Here is a 17,304-nt window from a genome sequence, read left to right as displayed (position 1 = left end):
AGATAGATAGATAGATAGATAGATAGATAGATAGATAGATAGATAGACAAGTATCTGCATGCTTTGTGCAGATATTCTTCAACCCACAGAGCTTTGCCAACTATTCCTCAATCACCCTATATGGCAGCCATAGCAGATGCACCCAGCTTAATTCTCAATTTGCTCCCCTCTGCTCTCTTTCCTCCCCTTTCTCACCCACTAGAACACATTTCCACATTACCAGCTTGGCCTAGTCAGTGGTTTTTTTTTTTTTTTTAATTTAATTTAGTTTTTAAAAAGATTTATTTATTTATTTTAGAGAGATTGGCAGGAGAAGAGGGGGAGAGAGAATCTCAAACTCCCTGCTGAGTGGGGAGCCTGGGGCAGGGCTGAATCTCAAGACCCTGAGATCACGACCTGAGCTGAAATCAAGAGTCAGACGTTTAAATGACTGAGCCACCCAGGTGCCCCGAGTCAGTGTTTTAAACAAATTATTAAAAATTTTAAAATGCTTTTCAGTGGTTCGAAACAGTAAAGTCAGTTAAAAGTAATACTAATGTATTGTTGCATTAGTCAGAAATTATATGAAATATAACGAACAGAAAACTTTCACAGCATTAAGAAAGGGACTCTTATTAATGTGATTTCTTTTTGAACTTAGGTTTCATATAAAATTCAAGTATTTATGAAATTAATTTCATTGTTGAGACTCAAATTCAGCTTTTGTTGCTTAGGCAGCAATTTTTTAAATGGATTGACCCACTTGTGAATGGGCTAGATTTTTTGTGCCTGGCATATTACTACATGAAACACTAGCAGATGTATAACAAGCCTCATGTTTATATTTCTACTGTCTGGGCTAATCATTTAAACAGTCATCTCTTACTTAGGGCCCTGACTGAAAATTCAGTTCTTAGGTCTCTGGCTCCAGAACTTAGAAGGAAGTGACCTCAACCCTGTGAAGCTGCGGGAGCCAGGAAGGTAAATCACGACAGGGGCAATTTCAGGAGCCCGATCATGGCCAAAGGCAGAGAGAGCCTGGAGATAAAACATTCTCAGGATTAACACTGAGGCTGAAGCACTAAACTGGTAAAATCCTCCCAGGTACCTTTGGGGAAAAGAGATTCTCTTTCTGATAAGAAAACAAAAGGTCCCTGAGAATACTTGTGCACCCCAATTTTAGGATACAACTAAGAGAGAGAGAGGAGAAAAATAGGACCCAGCTTCACAGAGCTACCTTTTAGCAAGGCTGGAAGATTGCCAGACGTTGTCCTTGGTGAACTGTGGCAGAACCAGAGATTTATGACCTACATTTTAATGGTCTCTTGATTGGAAGATTGGAGCTCCCTGTATTTTTGTCTGCTGGCTAAGTAGTTCGGTGTCTGCACAAGACCCAAAGTGCTACAGCCAGACTCCTGGACAGCCAGTCAGTGGCTATATATATTGGGGGAGATCTTAAGTAACTTGATTGATTTTCAGTTGTTGAGAGCATTGATTTTTTTTTAATTGCTTATGGTTTATAAGACCCAAAATAACCCTGGACAACAGAGCACAGGTTGTACTATTAGTTCTTTAGGCAATTCTTGACATAGTTTGTCCTCTAAAAGGGCCAGGTAATGTATCAGTTAATATATTAGTAGTTCAAGCCAAAGCTTCCATTGCTATGTCTACAGGACAATTCCCATTCATTCCCATGGGGAGGCAACTTTCAGAGTCACATGTCTCCACAAAGGTTCTGGGAGATATTCTGCCTAAATAAGATACATCTGGGGTTGTGCAGCCTCTCTTTTGTTCTGAATGTGATCTGCAAGCACTCCTTTTTCTTTCCCAAGGGACATTTGGTCTCAGAACCTCTACCAGCTCATGTTGTGGGGAAGGAAGGCATTTTCCAAGGACACTAATTATTCCTCATGTTTATATAGAGCTATCTAGCTTTTAGGGTCACAGAGAACATTAAAAACATCCTAGGCTGCTCTTGATTTTATAAATAAAACATTGAGGCCTCGGGAGGTTAAGTGATTATCCAAAATGTCACAGCCAGCAAGAAGTAGAGCCAATGATTATAAACTTAGGGTCCTTGCCAGGACATCAGACTAATCTATTTATAGGTAGGGCCTCCTATGAGGTCCATGGAGAGAAAGTCTTATTAAGTTTATCCAGGTATGTTCCTTCTCTGCCATCTTCATATATAGGATTGGGGTGGGGAGACAAGCACACATGCAGATGAGAGCATGGGAGAGGAATCACAGCTCCTAACTCCTCTCTTCAGGCAGGGTTTGGAAGGCTATAGAAAGGTTCCCCCTTCCACATCTTTCTTCCAATTTAGTTACTAGATCAAGAAACCGAAGCTAATGGAATCAATATAAAATTGATTAGCTTTTTCATTGGCCTACATAGTCCAGCTTAAATGTTTGGGAAAGATGATACCAGGGAGACCAAGGTACTTAATGCAGTTAAAACAAAGAATATAAAGATCTGCCTGAATGACCTGACTCTTTAAGGTGACATTTAGCTAGCTGAATGGCAGCCATACCCACCATTCTGGCATGGGAAGGTTGCAAGGGCTGAAAGGCACGTGTTTTGACATATATATGTATAGGCCATAGGACTGGCCCTGGTTACACAAATATGCCCTAGAGAAGAGGGGAGAGGATTTTACAGCCTCCCATGAATTCATTCTGGAAAGATTTACAGAGCATGTACTGTGTGCCAGGGAGGGATGTATAGATGTGAAGACTGCAGGGTCCCTCTCATGAGTTATTCATCCTGCAGAGATGAGAATGTGGGGCTGGAGGAGGGGAAGCCCAGTGTTGGAGCAGCTACTGCCAGCTCAGCTGGGGTTGAGGGTGATTAGGGCTGCTTCCCAGCAGGGCAGGGTGGCTGTGATGTCATTTGATCTGTAGCCAGCAAGGCTCATTGCTGACATGGTCTCAGAGGGATTGCCCCATGCTAGCTAACTGGTCCTCTCATGGATTCATTCTTCCCTTACAAGTGGCTTTCAGGTTCCTAAAGAAATTCAGTTCTCTTGCAAGAGTCAGTAGACTTGACCTCACACCCCTTCCCTTGCTCAGAACCCAAGACATTGCTCAGGGATCACATTGTCACAGCCAAAGGTCAGTATACCTGCTCTAATATCTGAAGATGAGTCTGCAATCAATGACAACATTTCCCCAACCTCAGAAATGTGGTTTTAGACATTACTGACTAAAAGGTGTTGCTTAAAGCAATCTCCACCCTAAATCTCTTTAACAAGAAAAGCATTTGACATTTATCAATTACTTATTTTGTGACAGGTGCTGTATATGTATTAGCTCATTGAATCCTCCTAACAACCCTATGGGTAGGTCCTATTATTATCCCCAATTTATGGGTAACTGAAGCTGAGAAAGTCAATGATTAGCTCAAGATCACATCAGTGGGAAATGGCTTAGTGGGGATTTGTAACTCCTGAGCCCATGCTTTGAGTCTAAGTAGCTTAATCACCACATTAAACTGGGTCTTTATCTGAAATAATGGAACACCCAAGGGAAATTTCTGTTTCAGGTATTTTCAGAAAGGTGGGAAGGGCTTGTCAGCCTTAGAAAAGCGTATAGTTTGAGGAATTTATGTTTATCATAATATTTACTATGTAGTTTTATATTTTAAAAAGATGAAAATGGTAAAGACTCTTTCATCTGACCTTAATTAAGGGAGGGCAATCATCTAGAACACCCAAGTGGGGAGAAGCTGGAGGTGAAACGTGTCTCCATGGTGCTGTCAGCAATGAAGTAGGGACTAGTTATGCATCTATAAAGTGGGCGGGATCACAGCACCCGCTCATTAGGGTAATTGTGAGTATTTAGTGAGGTAAGGTCAATAACACTAGTGCTGTGCTCAGTAAGTAACTATAATTGATTATGTGAGGTTTTGGGAAAGATAAGTAGTGCGACTAAGTAATACAAAGTATTTTTTTGTTGTTGTTAAAATAAATGGGGGGTGCCTGGGTAGCTCAGTTGGTTAAGCAACTGCCTTCAGCTCAGGTCATGATCCCGGAATCCTGGGATCGAGTCCCACATCAGGCTCCCGGCTCGGCGGGGAGCCTGCTTCTCCGTCTGGCCCTCTCCCCTCTCATGCTGTTTCTCTCTCTTTCAAATAAATAAATAAAATCTTTAAAAAAAAAATTAAAATAAATGGGCATGCATTTGCAATGATGTGGAGGGAACTAGAAGGTATTATGCTAAGCGAAATAAGTTGGTCAGAGAAAGACATACCATATGATCTCACTCATACGTGGAATTTAAGAAGCAAAAGAGATGAACATAGGGGAAGGGAGGGAAAAATAAAATGAGTGCTGAGAGGAGGCAAACCATAGAGACACTGAGCTCTAGAAAACAAACTGAGGGTCGCTGGAGGGGAGGCTGGTGGGAGGATGGGGTAATTGGGTGATGGGCAGTAAGGAGTGCACGGGATGGAATGAGTACTGGGTGTTATATAAGACTGATGAATCACTAAACTCTACTTTTGAAACTAATAATACACTATATGTTAATTAAACTGAATTTAAAGAAAAAATTTTAAAAAGGGAAAAAAAACCGGGCAGGATGTGACTAGAATGAAAACTTTGCATATATCTCCTTATTTAAGACCACCAGTGGATGCTTGAAACCCCAGATAGTCCTGACCCCTATATACACGATGTTTTTTCCTATACGTACATAGCTATGATAAAGTTTAATTTATAAATCAGGCACAGTAAGAGATTCACAGTGATAAAATAGGACAACTGTAATAATATACTCTAATAAAAGTTATGTAAATGTGGTCTCTCTCAATATCTTACTGTGCTGTCCTCACCCTTCTTTTTGTGATGATGGCAGATGATAAACTGCCTACGTGTGAGATGAAGCGAGAGGGATGACGCCGGGCATGTTGTGCGGCGCTGGCCTATTTGTCAGAAGGAGGATCAGCTGCTTCCCGACCACAGCTGACAGCAGTAACTGGAACCGAAACCACAGATAAGGGGAGACGACTGAAGATCAAACTTCAAAGAAGTTTAGTGCCTGTTATGGGATCTTTTCAGGACCTGCCCTAGACATTGACCTCTCTTCTGCTTTGGGGGCTATTTCAATGAAAATGGCTCAGTTGCCAGACCCTAAACCATCCTGTGTAAACACGAGATGTAAATGAAGCCTTTGAGACCTGGGCACCAAAAGCGGCCCTTTGTGTTTGTTGTTTTCCAGACTCCCTGGTAGCTGCTGAAACCCTGGAAGACTGGGGGCAGGGTATGTGTTCCAGATACCAGCTAGAGAGGGAGAGCTCAGTGGGGAGAAGGCATACTTTCTAAGAAGCACGGCTGAGGAATCTTGGTAACTTCCTCTTGTGAGCTTGCTTATCTCCTTTCTGCCTCCCTCTAGAGATTAGCAGTCAAACCTGTCCAACCACTCTTGAGAAGGAGGCCGACCTCATACCATTATTTCCTTTTTGTGACTCTGACACCCGGAGAGACTGTACTCTTCCTCACAATCACACGAAAAGTTAGGTGGCCAAGAGGCTCAAGAACGTGTCTTCCAATGTCTATTCTCTATACACTTGCCACACTAGACCATTGGGCATCTCAACAAGGGTCCTTCTAGAGATCAGGGTTAGGAGCTCTGCACATGGAGTGAGACAGATCGGAGTTCAAATCCCAGCTCCACCTCTTACCAGCTGCGTGAGAGGGGAACATTTCATGACCCTGTTAAAGCTTTAGTCCCTGCCCCTGTAAATGCAGGGAGAAAATGAGATGATCTTTTTAAAGGCTGAGCACAGGGCCTGGCAGAGAATAATGCCTTAAAAGACATTAACTGTTTATATTCGTTCTTACAAGTAATTCGAAGAAGTGCATTTTAGGATTTATTTTTTATTATTTTTTAGATTTTTATTTATTTATTTGACAGAGAGAGACATAGCGAGAGAGGGAACACAAGCAGGGGTAGAGGGAGAGGGAGAAGCAGGCTTCCCACCAAGCAGAGAGCCTGATGCGGGGCTCCATCCCAGGACCCTGTGATCATGACCTCAGCTGAAGGCAGACACTTAATGACTGAGCCACCTAGGCGCCCCACGCATTTTAGGATTTTAGGGAGCAGGACCTGAACAATTTTGCAGGTCCACCTCTTGGCCTTCTTACCTCCTTCGGAAGCTGCATGGGACTGCCCTTATTTACATCTGTCCCTCTGCAAAAGCTGAAGTTTCTGCAGTGTATGAGGGCCTGTTATTACTTATTACTAAGTAATAACACCTGGATTGAGAGGAGAGGGATCCTTGATATACCTTTAAATCCAATGTGGAGTGGAGGGGGGGGGAGAGGGTGCATATTCACCAAGAAAAGGAAAATTGGCTCTGTGACAGCTACATGCCCTGCTGAGTGAGATTTCCGTGGTGAAGGATGAATTAGTGGAGCCACATTCCACACACAAGTCTTTGCACTGAAGAGCAACTAGTTTGTAGGGAACTGGCTTGTTTACTCTGTGGATCCAGTGGAGCAGAACCTCATGCCTTGTTTACTGCTCCCAAGAAGGATGCCCAGTCCAGAGACCCAGGAGGAGGCTATTAAAGAAAAAGCGAAAAAACTCAATGACACTTGTTAAAAACAGTAAGGCAGACTTTATTGAGGACGACCGCAGTGGGGTTGTACAGTAGGGGGAATTGGGCTCAACTCGGAACACAGCATGGCCAAGTGGGAATTCGTAGCCCAGGAGGGGGGTGGGGTCAGTGGGTGGAAAGTTACTAAGAGGAAACATCAGGTAAGGGGGCATCTGGCTAACCCCAGGTCCCAAGATTCTTGCTGAAGGCCGGCCAGGGAGACAGACATCACTTGGGGTTAGTGGAGGATGAGGAACCTGAGGGAGGTGAGCAAATACTGGGGTGGGGTGGGGGCGTGTTTCTGGTCAAACTGACTTAGCAGGGGTTTTGCTAAAACGGGGTTTTTACAAGGAAGTGGACAGATGGGCCTAGGAGAAGTTTCAGGAGCCTGACTGAAGTTTGGTCCAGCAAAGAATCTCTGTCAAGGTCTAACATTCCCCAGTGCCAGCCACCGAGTGGGGCTTCCTGGATGCCTCTAACCTTTGTCCGTGAAGGAAGTCATTGTTGCAGAAAGAATTCAGACAGGTTTACAAACACCCAGATTTGAGTAGAGGAGGGGGAGCATCCCGTGCAGTAAGGAGTCCTTGTCTTACTGAGAGAATTTGCAGTTCAGGAGGAAAGGAAACCCAGGGAAGAGAGGAATCCATCTTGGCTAAAGGAGGCATCTTGCATCTGACCGTAAGTAGCCTGGAACATCAGTTGGATTTTTTCAAGGAGGCTAACGGCACTTTCTATTATCTCCTTTGTTGTGCAACCATCTAGGGGAAGAGGTGGCGTTTTTAATCAACCCCCACAGTCTTTCCAGAGATTGGTCTCTGCCCAGAGAGGCCAAATGCCCAGGCTCAGGTGTGCTGAAAATACGGGCTCAGGGGCGCTGCCTTGCATCTCCACTTGCTGGGGCTTGCCTCTTAACAGAGGGATGGAGGGATGGAACCCCACCTGGTTCCTACTAATCACATTTTTATTATGGAAGAGATGAGTGGTAAGCTCTAGTGATAAGTTGGAGAGAACCTGGGATGGAGGCTCCCAGCTTAACTCTTTCCTGACCAGCACAAGTTCAGCTGGACCGATGGAAAGATCCTACCCTCTCCTCCTCTTTTCCTGTAGACCACTCAGAAATCTACAAAACTGGATTATTTTTAGTCTTTGAAGTGAGATTGATCCACCCTGCTCCTCGCGCATTCCTTTGAAATCGAGAGTCTTTATTGCTCCAGGACCTGGCAAGGGTGCCTGGTTCTCTCCTGCACTGTCCTAGAGCAAAGTAAGCTCAGAGCTGCCGCATCAGCAGGGAGTCACACCACTGTGGGCAGGAGTGCCGAGGCACAGCTCACCTGCCGGTAGGAAGGATTTAAAGGAACTGAAGTCCCGGGGCTTTTAGCTGTCACGATTTAAGTAGTCAGTCTGTTTGTTCATCCAAGCCGGTAGGCGGGATCCCGGACAGCAGTCGGAGGGGAGACAGAGAGAGAGAGGGGGTTGGCAGCAGGGTGTTATTTCCAAGGAAGGATTGATTACTCTGGTAAGTACAGAAATACCCTTTCTGTGATTAAAAAATTCCTCACACCAGTTTTTGTTACTTAGGAAGTGTGTCTTGAAACAAATTATCAAGAAATATTTAAACACATGAAAAAATGCAGAGTACATTGTAATTCACGGTCATGAACTCCTAACACCCCGAGTTAACATTTAGCCCTATTGAATTTAATTTTAAGGAATAAAACATTACAAATGTCAGTTGAAGCCTTTGTGTGCTCTCTCTCCATTTCTCTACCCCATTTGAGGGGCTGTGCATCTTTTATTCCATCATAAGAAGTTTCAAAGCAGTCAGAAATAGAAACTTGTAAATTAGCCACTACCACTGAGACATTCCTTTAACTTCTTCCTCTTCTTCAGGTCAGCTACGTCATTATCAGTTCCAGTAAAATGTGTCTCTGCTACCAGAAATTGCAATGCAACCTCCAAGTCATAGATAGTTGGTTCTGGAATGAGTCTGAAATGGCCTTAACCATTACCATTGAGAAAACTAAGGCCCCAACAGGTGTGGTGTCTGTATGGTGACACAGTGCAGACTTAGGTGCAGACGCTGGGAAGGAGGTCTGTGACCCTCCCTAGAACCCCAGCACCCCTGGCACAGACACTAACATAGGAGAGGTGCTCCGTAAACACTTGTTGCATGATTGCCTCTGTTAATGAGCGGATGAGCAATTAAATCCTGCCCACAGTGCATGTATGGTTCGTGCCCCAAACTTCCTCCTAATCAATGAAAATCTGTTAGAAAGGGATTTATCTTGTTACTTAATATAATGAATGGAATGTTTCATAAAACTTCCTAACTATAGAAAAGTCTGCTTGGGATCTTTAAAACAATTCAGTTGGACAGTAGGTTTTCATTAATATGCATGAGAAAGTGTTAGCTAGGAGAATTATACACATATATACATGGGCGTGTATCTAAAGAAAGAAATTAGAACCTGCATTTAAGGAATGTTTAGCACAGTCCAATACAACGCCCAGAAGCTAGTTGCCCTGGGATGGTACATCCTATTCATTTATTGGCTGTCTACTGTGTGCCAGGAAATAAAGAATGGATCCATCACAACCCTATAGGAGCACAGGAGAATGAACACACATCTTTCACCTGGTGTGGCATTTATGAGCTTACTGGCTTGGCTGAGGGGCACAGTTGGTGGCTGCAGGAGAGAGATTTAAAAACCCCTAGAGATGCCAGTTTATTGGTTGGGACTCAAAGCCACGTTTCAGTAACACCAAGCTCTAACTCAGCCCAGATTGCTTCCCAGAGTTCTCAAGGGATGGCATCAATTTCTCCCCAGGAATCCAGGCTGGGCTGAGGGCAGGTGGTGGAGTGTGGGGCAGACATGTATCAAGATATCAAGACCACCTGGGGAGGGGCCTGATGCTGTGACTCTTAGCTGGATGGTCATAATAAGATCTAATGCTGAATGGGTGTCAGGCACTGACTTACTTGTTGAATCCTTGTAACAAACCTGTGAGGTAGGCACTATTAAATCCTCAAGTACAGGTGAGGAAACCAAGGCTCAGAAAGCGTAAGTAACTTGTCCAAGGTCACACAAAAGGAAGTAACAGAGCTGAAGTTCTTTCCCTGGTCAGGGACTCCACAGCTCTTAATTTTTTCTTTTTTTAATTGAGGTGTAATTTATGTACAGTAAAATCCACTTTTTTAAGTGGCGTACAATTCTATGAGCACTGACAAATGTGTACAGCTATAGGACCACCGCCACATCAACATATACAGCAGTTCCATTAACCTCAAGAATTCCCTTGTGCCTATTTGTAGTCAATCCCCTCCTTCCATTCACCGGCAACCCTGGGCATCCAGGGATCTGTTTTCTGTTTTGCCTTTTCCAGAATGACCTATAAATGGAATCACATAGCCTTTCGAGACTGGCTCCTTTCACTTAGCAAAATTCATTGGAGATTTCTGCTGCTGCTGCTGCATGCATCTGTTGTTTGTTCCTTTTTATTGATGAGCCCTGTTACATTGTATGGATGTACCACACTTCGTTTCCATTTGCTAACTGAAGGGCATTTGGGTGGTGCCCAGTTTGGGGCGATCATAAATAAGCATGCATAAACATTTGTGTACAAGTTTTTGTGTGAACCTAAGTCTTCATTTCTCTTGGGCAAATACCTAGGAATGGGCTTGTATAGCTCATGCCTCTAACCAGGCTCCAAGGTGCTCAGGAGCTGGATGTTCGAGGTGTTCACAGCCTCTCCTTTGGGGGTGAGGGCCTGAAGAAAAAAAAAAGTATATATTTTTGATTCATAACCTTTCAGAAAACTCAGAAGTAATTGTTTTTGTTCTAGTCTTCACATTTTTTAATATAGAAAAAAATGATGTTATAATCATAACAATTAAAGTCTTAAGCTTAAAATATGATTTTTGATCTGTGTCTAAAAACTAGACACTACTCTTTTTTACTATTTGTAATCTTAGTTCTCACACCCAAATAAAACTCAACCTTTCCCCCCGATGATATGTAAATCTTTAGGTGTTTCCTATGGCACTTTGAAAGCGATTATGGTCAGACTGGCACACGGATGGGAGAAGGTGCAAGTGAGGTTTTTCTTTCCCTCCTCCTTAGAAGTCGGCTCTTTTCTCTCAGGTTTATTTTAACTCCAGTCCCATCCTCCTCCACTTTCCTAGTCCCCTCCCTTATTCTTACCCATCATCTGCTTTGGGAGAGGTAGCTAGCTTTTCAAACGGAAGCCTCCTTGCTATATTTGGTTAAAATCTCTGTATCAAGTCGAGGGTACTTAAGACATCAGCTAAGCCACATCACCTCATTTTGTGTCCTGATGTGTGCTTGTAAGCAGTGTGTGAAACCTCCCACTTCCAATGAAACTGTTCTTCCCATTTTTACATGGTGAGTCACTGGCTCTCCCACAAGATGGGTTTTAGTGAGTTGACAAAATGAAGTATGACTTAGTAAAAAGAATTCACCTGCCATGCCTCTCTCGTGTAGGTAGAAGGGATCATTTTCTCCTTCTCTGGGCTGCATGTATCGAGAACTTCTCTCAGAGTTAATGCTTGACTGGTTCCATATTCAACATAAGCATACTCAAAGATCAGGAAAACCCTCATTTCTGTGCTCCATTGGGTTCATTTTCAGAAGCCAAGTGTCGTATCTTTTGAGGTTTCTGAGTGCTTGAGCCTGTGTTCTCCTGAATGTTTCTATGAGAGTCGTCTTATTTGAGAGTGAAACAGAGAAGGAGGAAAAGCCAATAAAAGGATGTGTTATTGAACTGGCCCCCTTTTGAGAAGCTTTATGAAATGCATCTCAGGGACATCAGGAGGTGAGGAAGGGGAAATGGGGAAGAATTTATGCTTCTGCTCTCAGCCCCTAGTAGGCGAGGGCAGCCCCATGGGCATCAATACCCTGGCCCAGGCCTGGTCTGTGGCCGAGTACGGGGAAAGCCACGGATATGGCCCCAACACGGGCCCATTGGCTGCACAGTGTCATTTCAACAACTGCTGGTGTTAGCTGGGTTTTAGCTGAGTAAAAGGCAAAGCTCTCTGGAAACTCCCAGGACCTGGATCCAGCCTTTGTCTTCCTATAGCCATGGCTGTGAAGCTCTAGTTGCCCCATGTGAGCTGGCAAGAATTGTGGCTGTAGAATTTCTATTTGGAAGAGGCCTGGGGGCAGCTGCTGGTTGGGGCTTGGTGGTAGGTCTTGAAGCTGTTTGCAGTGTATGTTAATTTGGGGGTGGTTGAAGGATAGTGCGCGCTCTTAGCTCTGAACACAGCCACCAAGGGTGAGGTCTTTTTGAGCCAGTTCTGCCCATGGTAGCCCAGAGTCTTCAAGGCTTTCCATGCCTGATCTCTACCAAATTGTGCAGAGTGTTTAGCTGGGCTCTTTCCATTTCTCCTGTGTGCCAATTTGGCCTGCCCACTCCCTCACTGGGGAGAAGTTGAAGGTGAGTAAAGCGGCAATCCTCTCCCAGAACGGGAGCTGTAAATGAGGTCTTGGTTGCCAAGCCTTCAGGGAAATATCGTCAATCCCCAAAGTCTGTGACTCCTGGACTCCAGGCGGTGTGATCCAAGCACAACAGAGAGAACTGGCTGTTATGCAGTGTACTCTGGTGCCAAGGTTTTGGAGCCGGAGTCATGGCGGTCACACTTACTCAATCAGCCTTTAGACCTGAAGGAAAGGTGACCTCTTTAGTTTGTGATTTGTATTCTTTTTTACGTCTTAGCTTGAAAAGAAGTTGCGAATGACCATGTACCTGTAATCCTCAGCAGTTGTCTCTTAGACCTTGGTTTTGCTCCTGGTAAACATTACCTTTTCCTCGCCAGTTAGCTTTGACTTGGAGGAGGGGGCAGGGCAGAATGATGAAGCACATTGTCTGGAATCCCCTTGCTTTGTGGCTTTGCTCATGTGTCTTTGCCATGTCATTCTCTCTCCCTGTCCCTGCTTCTAGCCATCCAGTACCTGTCCTTGAAGTTCCGCCTCTTCCCAGTTGGGTCTGTCTGCTCCAGCTCCCAGACCTCATCTTTGAAAACCTAGCACGTTTTTATTCAACTCACTTGGCTATGCATCACTTCTGTCTGATGGCAGCTCTATTCTTGTAATTTATCTTTTCAGCTACTTCTGCCTTTGTCTTTGTCTCCCTCACCCCCAGCAGACTGTAAGCTCCTTGAATTTGCTTTATTGATTTTTGATTTAATAAAGTTTTGTTTTTCCAAAACGTACAGTTGGTGGGACCTGTGTATGCATCTTCACCAGCAGCTGGGGCATTTCCACCCTTGGTGTTTCTGGTGTAAATGATTTGAGCTCTGTGCCTTGAAACTGGTTCAATGAATCCTTTACTAAGGAGCTCCTGGCCAGGGAACCCCGAATCTTCAGTCTCTAAGAGACAACAGCTGGGGTTATAAGCTTATTGTTGGGAACTTCCTTACAGAGTTTGTCATATGTCACTTTGTCTAACAAGACCAGGTCATTGAGCTTGCCCCAAACTGTGCCTTTGGACCACGTCTTCTTTTTGGCCTTGTCCCAAATTTGTTCACTGGGTCTTTGTCTTTCTTGGGCGACTTTCCAGGATCTTTTTTCTTGTTGTCCCTGCACATAGTGAAGCTCGGAGAGCAGCTGCTCTCATTGCAGGCTCACTAAGATGTCAGACAAAAAAGCTCCTTGAATTTGCTTTACATTTCTCTGTAGCCTGCACAGGACCTAGTCCAGTGTCTTGGACACAGTAGGAATCATTAAATGCTTCTGGAATCAATAGAAAAAAGACTCATGAAGATTTGGGGAAAGACATTCTGATGGCTTCTATCTCCACTGGGTCTTAAATATGTTCAAGAAATTAGGTGGTCTTGAGCCCTATCTCCAGCATCCAAATAATGAACACTTTGTGCCAATTCTTATCAGCTTGCTTTCTAGCATCTTTGTTTCTTCCACAAACATTTATTGAATACCACTGCTAATGGCAGTTATTAATGGTGTAGGCTACAGAGAGAGGCCACCTTGGTTCAAATCCCAGCTCCTCCTTCTAGGCTGCATGACCCTGGACAAGTGACTTGAGCTCTCTGAGCTTCATTTTTCTAATTTGTAAAATGGAAATAATGATAGTGCTGGACTCTACTGAGATGAGGTAATGTATATGGCAGGGACCAAATGGTGAGTGCTGAGAGGAATAAGATTTGGTGCCTGTCTGTGTGGAGCTCATTACCCAACAGAGAAATTCATGCTAATGCAACTGTGTGTCTTGAGTGCCCAAAGCCAACCTGGAGACATGGATTTGAGTGCAAGTAGTTTGTTTGGGGGGAAGAGATGCCAGGAAGCCCAGGAAGGGGAGTGGGGAAAGGAGACATAGTCCACAATACTTTAAAGAACAGGTTACCACTAGGGGCAACTGGGGCTCAGTCCTGCTGGGACCTCTGGGAGATGGCAGGAAGCAAAACTCAGAGTTATGCCCCCTTCTCCCAAGGGCAAGAAATTTGGGGCATTTTCTACCATCTCCTGTTACTCATTGCTTGAGGGTTGCTCCCAAAGGCTGACCTCTCCTGCACTTCCACACAAAACTCTCAGGCCAAGAGTAAAAGGTGCCTACAGAAGATAGCCTGGGCACAGGATCAGAGTCTCCACTGGACAACATGTAGGGACTGTCAGTGGGGTACAAACCATGGAAACGCTTGCTTTGAGTTATTCCTGTCATCCTTATGAGCTGCTGGAGAAACATAGTCACCCTTAAAGTTGCCTAAGGGGAGGATTTAGCTGTGGGGCAAATGCCTCTGGAGAGAATCCTGGGGCCCTGTGTTGTGATAGGTGGCTCTCAAATCCCAGCCTAGGCCCTGCCCTTGTAGGACTGAAGGTCAGCTCTGGAAATGCAGAGACCGCTGTCCAAGGTCTTGGGGAGAAAGGCTCCTGGCTAATTGTCTCACCAGGAGTCTGTGGTCCTGCTGTGTTAGCAGTACACAACAGAGGCAGGACGGAGCAAGCTCCTGGATTCAAAGAGGCTAGTGCTGCTTCAGGCACCTCCTCATCTTTTTAAACCTGAGATAGCAGAGGAAAAGGGGACAGATGTACAAAAAGCACAGCAAATTCGGGAAAAAGGTGTTGCAGTTTTGCCTTTATATGTTCTTCATTACGTTGTCTTCTCCCTGCTACAATTGTCTCCAGAACTTATGGTCAAACAAAACAAAACAAAACAAAACAAAACAAAACAAAACAGGCTTGTGAGCAGAGCTGGAGAGAATTCAAGAAGTATCCCTTATTCCACAGGCAGTTTTAGAGGGTCCCTTGGGGGCTTGAAGCAAGGCTGGTTCATAGGCATAGCCAGAGTAGGAGGTACCAGACAGGGTGACTTGGAGGTGCCTGTAGGGCACCCCTAAGCACTTCATACTCCCATATTTTAGCCATCTTGGTCCATCTAAAGCTGTAATAGTGGGGGCACCTGGGTGGCTCAGTCAGTTAAGCATCTGCCTTCGGCTCAGGTCATGATCCCAGGGTCCTGTGATTGAGCCCCACATTGGGCTCCCCACTCAGCGGGGAGTCTGCTTCCTCTCCCTCTGCCCCTGCCCTTGCTCTGCTCTCTCTCTCTTGCTCACTCGCTCTCTCAAATAAATAAATAAATAAATAAATAAAATCTTAAAAAAAAAAGCTGTAATAGTAATTTGATGCCTGTAGTTTTTTTTTTTTTTTAATTCATCATTGTATCTATGAACTGGGGTGAGTAGGGTTCCCCCCGAAATTAATGTTCACCCAGAACCTCAGAATGTGACCATATTTGGGATTAGGGTCTTTGCGGATGTAATTAGTCAAGATGAGATCACACAGAATTAGGGCAGACCCTAAATCCAGTATAACTGGTGTCCCATAAGAAGGAAATTTGAAAAAAAGGAAATTTGGACACAGAGACACAGAGATACAGAGAAGGAGGCCATGGGTAGACAGAGGCAGAGATTGCAAGGTGCAGTCACAAGCCAAGGAACACCAAGACATGGAGAAGAGGCAAGAAAGGAATATCCCCTGGAACCATCCGAGGGAGCACAGCCCTGCTGACACCTTGATTTCTGACTGGTAGCCTCCAGAACTATGAGACAATACACTTCTGTTGTTTTAAGGCACCAAGTTTGTGTCACTGGTAATGGCAGCCCTAGGAAACTGAAGTAGACTATAGACTATAAGCCACCTGAGGGCAGGGATAATGTCTTACCCACCCTGGCTTCCCTGCAGTGTTTAGTTCAAAGCATGTTGGTTGGCTCAAGATGTTAAAGGGAGCTTCTTGAAGAGTATACATTACCAGAAGCTGTGGTCCTTTCCATTCTGGCTGCTGTCACAGCTCTAGAAATTCGCAGATCAGATGGGAGAGTAGGACCCAAGGGTTTGGGGTGCTGGGCAGTTGCCTCTTGGGAAGACTGGAGAGTGCGAGGAAAGGAAACAGTGAAGAGGGAGTTGAAAGTGAGCCAAGACTTCTTTCATGTGCTTCCCAGTTTGAGCTAGCGCTGGCCGGGGTTCAGGGCCCTCACATCTAACTGTACGCATTCAGAAAGGCTCAGGCACTCTTTCTGGGAGTGGGGCAAATCCTCAGGAATCTAAGGTCCTGACCGTGGATTTCTCCAGCTGGACTCCGGAGGACTGGGTATCACCAGGGGTGGGGAAAAGGGGATGGTGGTTTGGAGTTGAAGTCGACTTTTGCAAATAGCCCATTGTTCTCTTTCATCCTTCTGTGAAAGAGGATCAGAAGTTCACTGCATGGCTCTAAGGAAGTTCCTGGCAGTTCTGTTTATAATAGCAAGATTTTGGAAATGACCCAAATGTCTGACAATGGGTGACTGGTTACATAAAGTATGGTTTAGCCAGACACTGGAATTCTATTCAGCCATTAAAACTGATGTCATGGCTGACTCTTTATTGATATGAGAAGAGGATATCGTATATAGAAAACACACACATATATATATTTTACACATATGATAATACATATGACATATGTATGCAGCATAGGAAAAGATTCACAAGGAAACAAGACCAAGGTTTTAACAGGAGCTTTCTCTTGCTGGTGAGATTGTGGATGATTTTCTCCTCATCAATAGGCACATTTTTGTAATATAAAACTAAAGTTGTTATTTATTTAAAGATTTTACTTATTTCAGAGAGAGAGCAAGTGCAAGCACAAGCAGGGGGAGGGGCAGAAGGAGAAGCAGACTCCCCGCTGAGCAGGGAGACTGACGCAGGGCTCTATCCCAGGATCCCAGGATCATGACCTGAGCTGAAGGCAGACACTTAACCAACTGAGCCACTCAGGCGCCCCTCTTTTTCATTTAAAAAAATGTTCCTACAGGGTTCTATAGGTTGAGCCATGAGCTTCCTCTTTCCTTCTCCTCCATCAGAATTTAGTTTTCTGCCTTTTTTTTTTTTTTTCCTCACAGGTTTGGTTTCTCTCTCTCAATGAGTCAACAGAGAGCCATAACAGCAACGCAGAGAAAAGCTCATTACCAGGGCAGATGGGCAGTCTTGCTGCAGCTTCTGGCATCCCCTTGGGAATCACCTCTTTGGTACTGAGATCAGCTGAGATCACCTGTGATGGTTCTTCCACTTTGTGGAGAGCGTAGGCTTCCCTGACTTCAACTCTCACAGACCATTCAATGTTGTGTCAGCCTCTCATTCCCTGTTAAATCTTGTCTTGCTTGAAATCCCAAACCTCACACCGTGTTTCTAAATATTGATTTTAAAAAGTTATAATGTT

The 17,304-nt window shown here is 44.5% G+C and overlaps 1 pseudogene; it reads right to left on the bottom strand.

Annotated features, from left to right (window-relative positions):
* Positions 1-6,457: 6,457 nt before the first annotated feature.
* Positions 6,458-13,183, bottom strand: LOC118007552 (annotated as a pseudogene).
* Between the last annotated feature and the right edge of the window lie 4,121 nt (positions 13,184-17,304).

This window comes from Mirounga leonina, unplaced genomic scaffold (assembly GCF_011800145.1).
Source record: "Mirounga leonina isolate KUSES-001 unplaced genomic scaffold, KU_Mleo_1.0 Mir_125, whole genome shotgun sequence".
Lineage (NCBI taxonomy): Eukaryota > Metazoa > Chordata > Mammalia > Carnivora > Phocidae > Mirounga > Mirounga leonina.
This window is presented reverse-complemented; position numbering and strand designations above follow the sequence as displayed.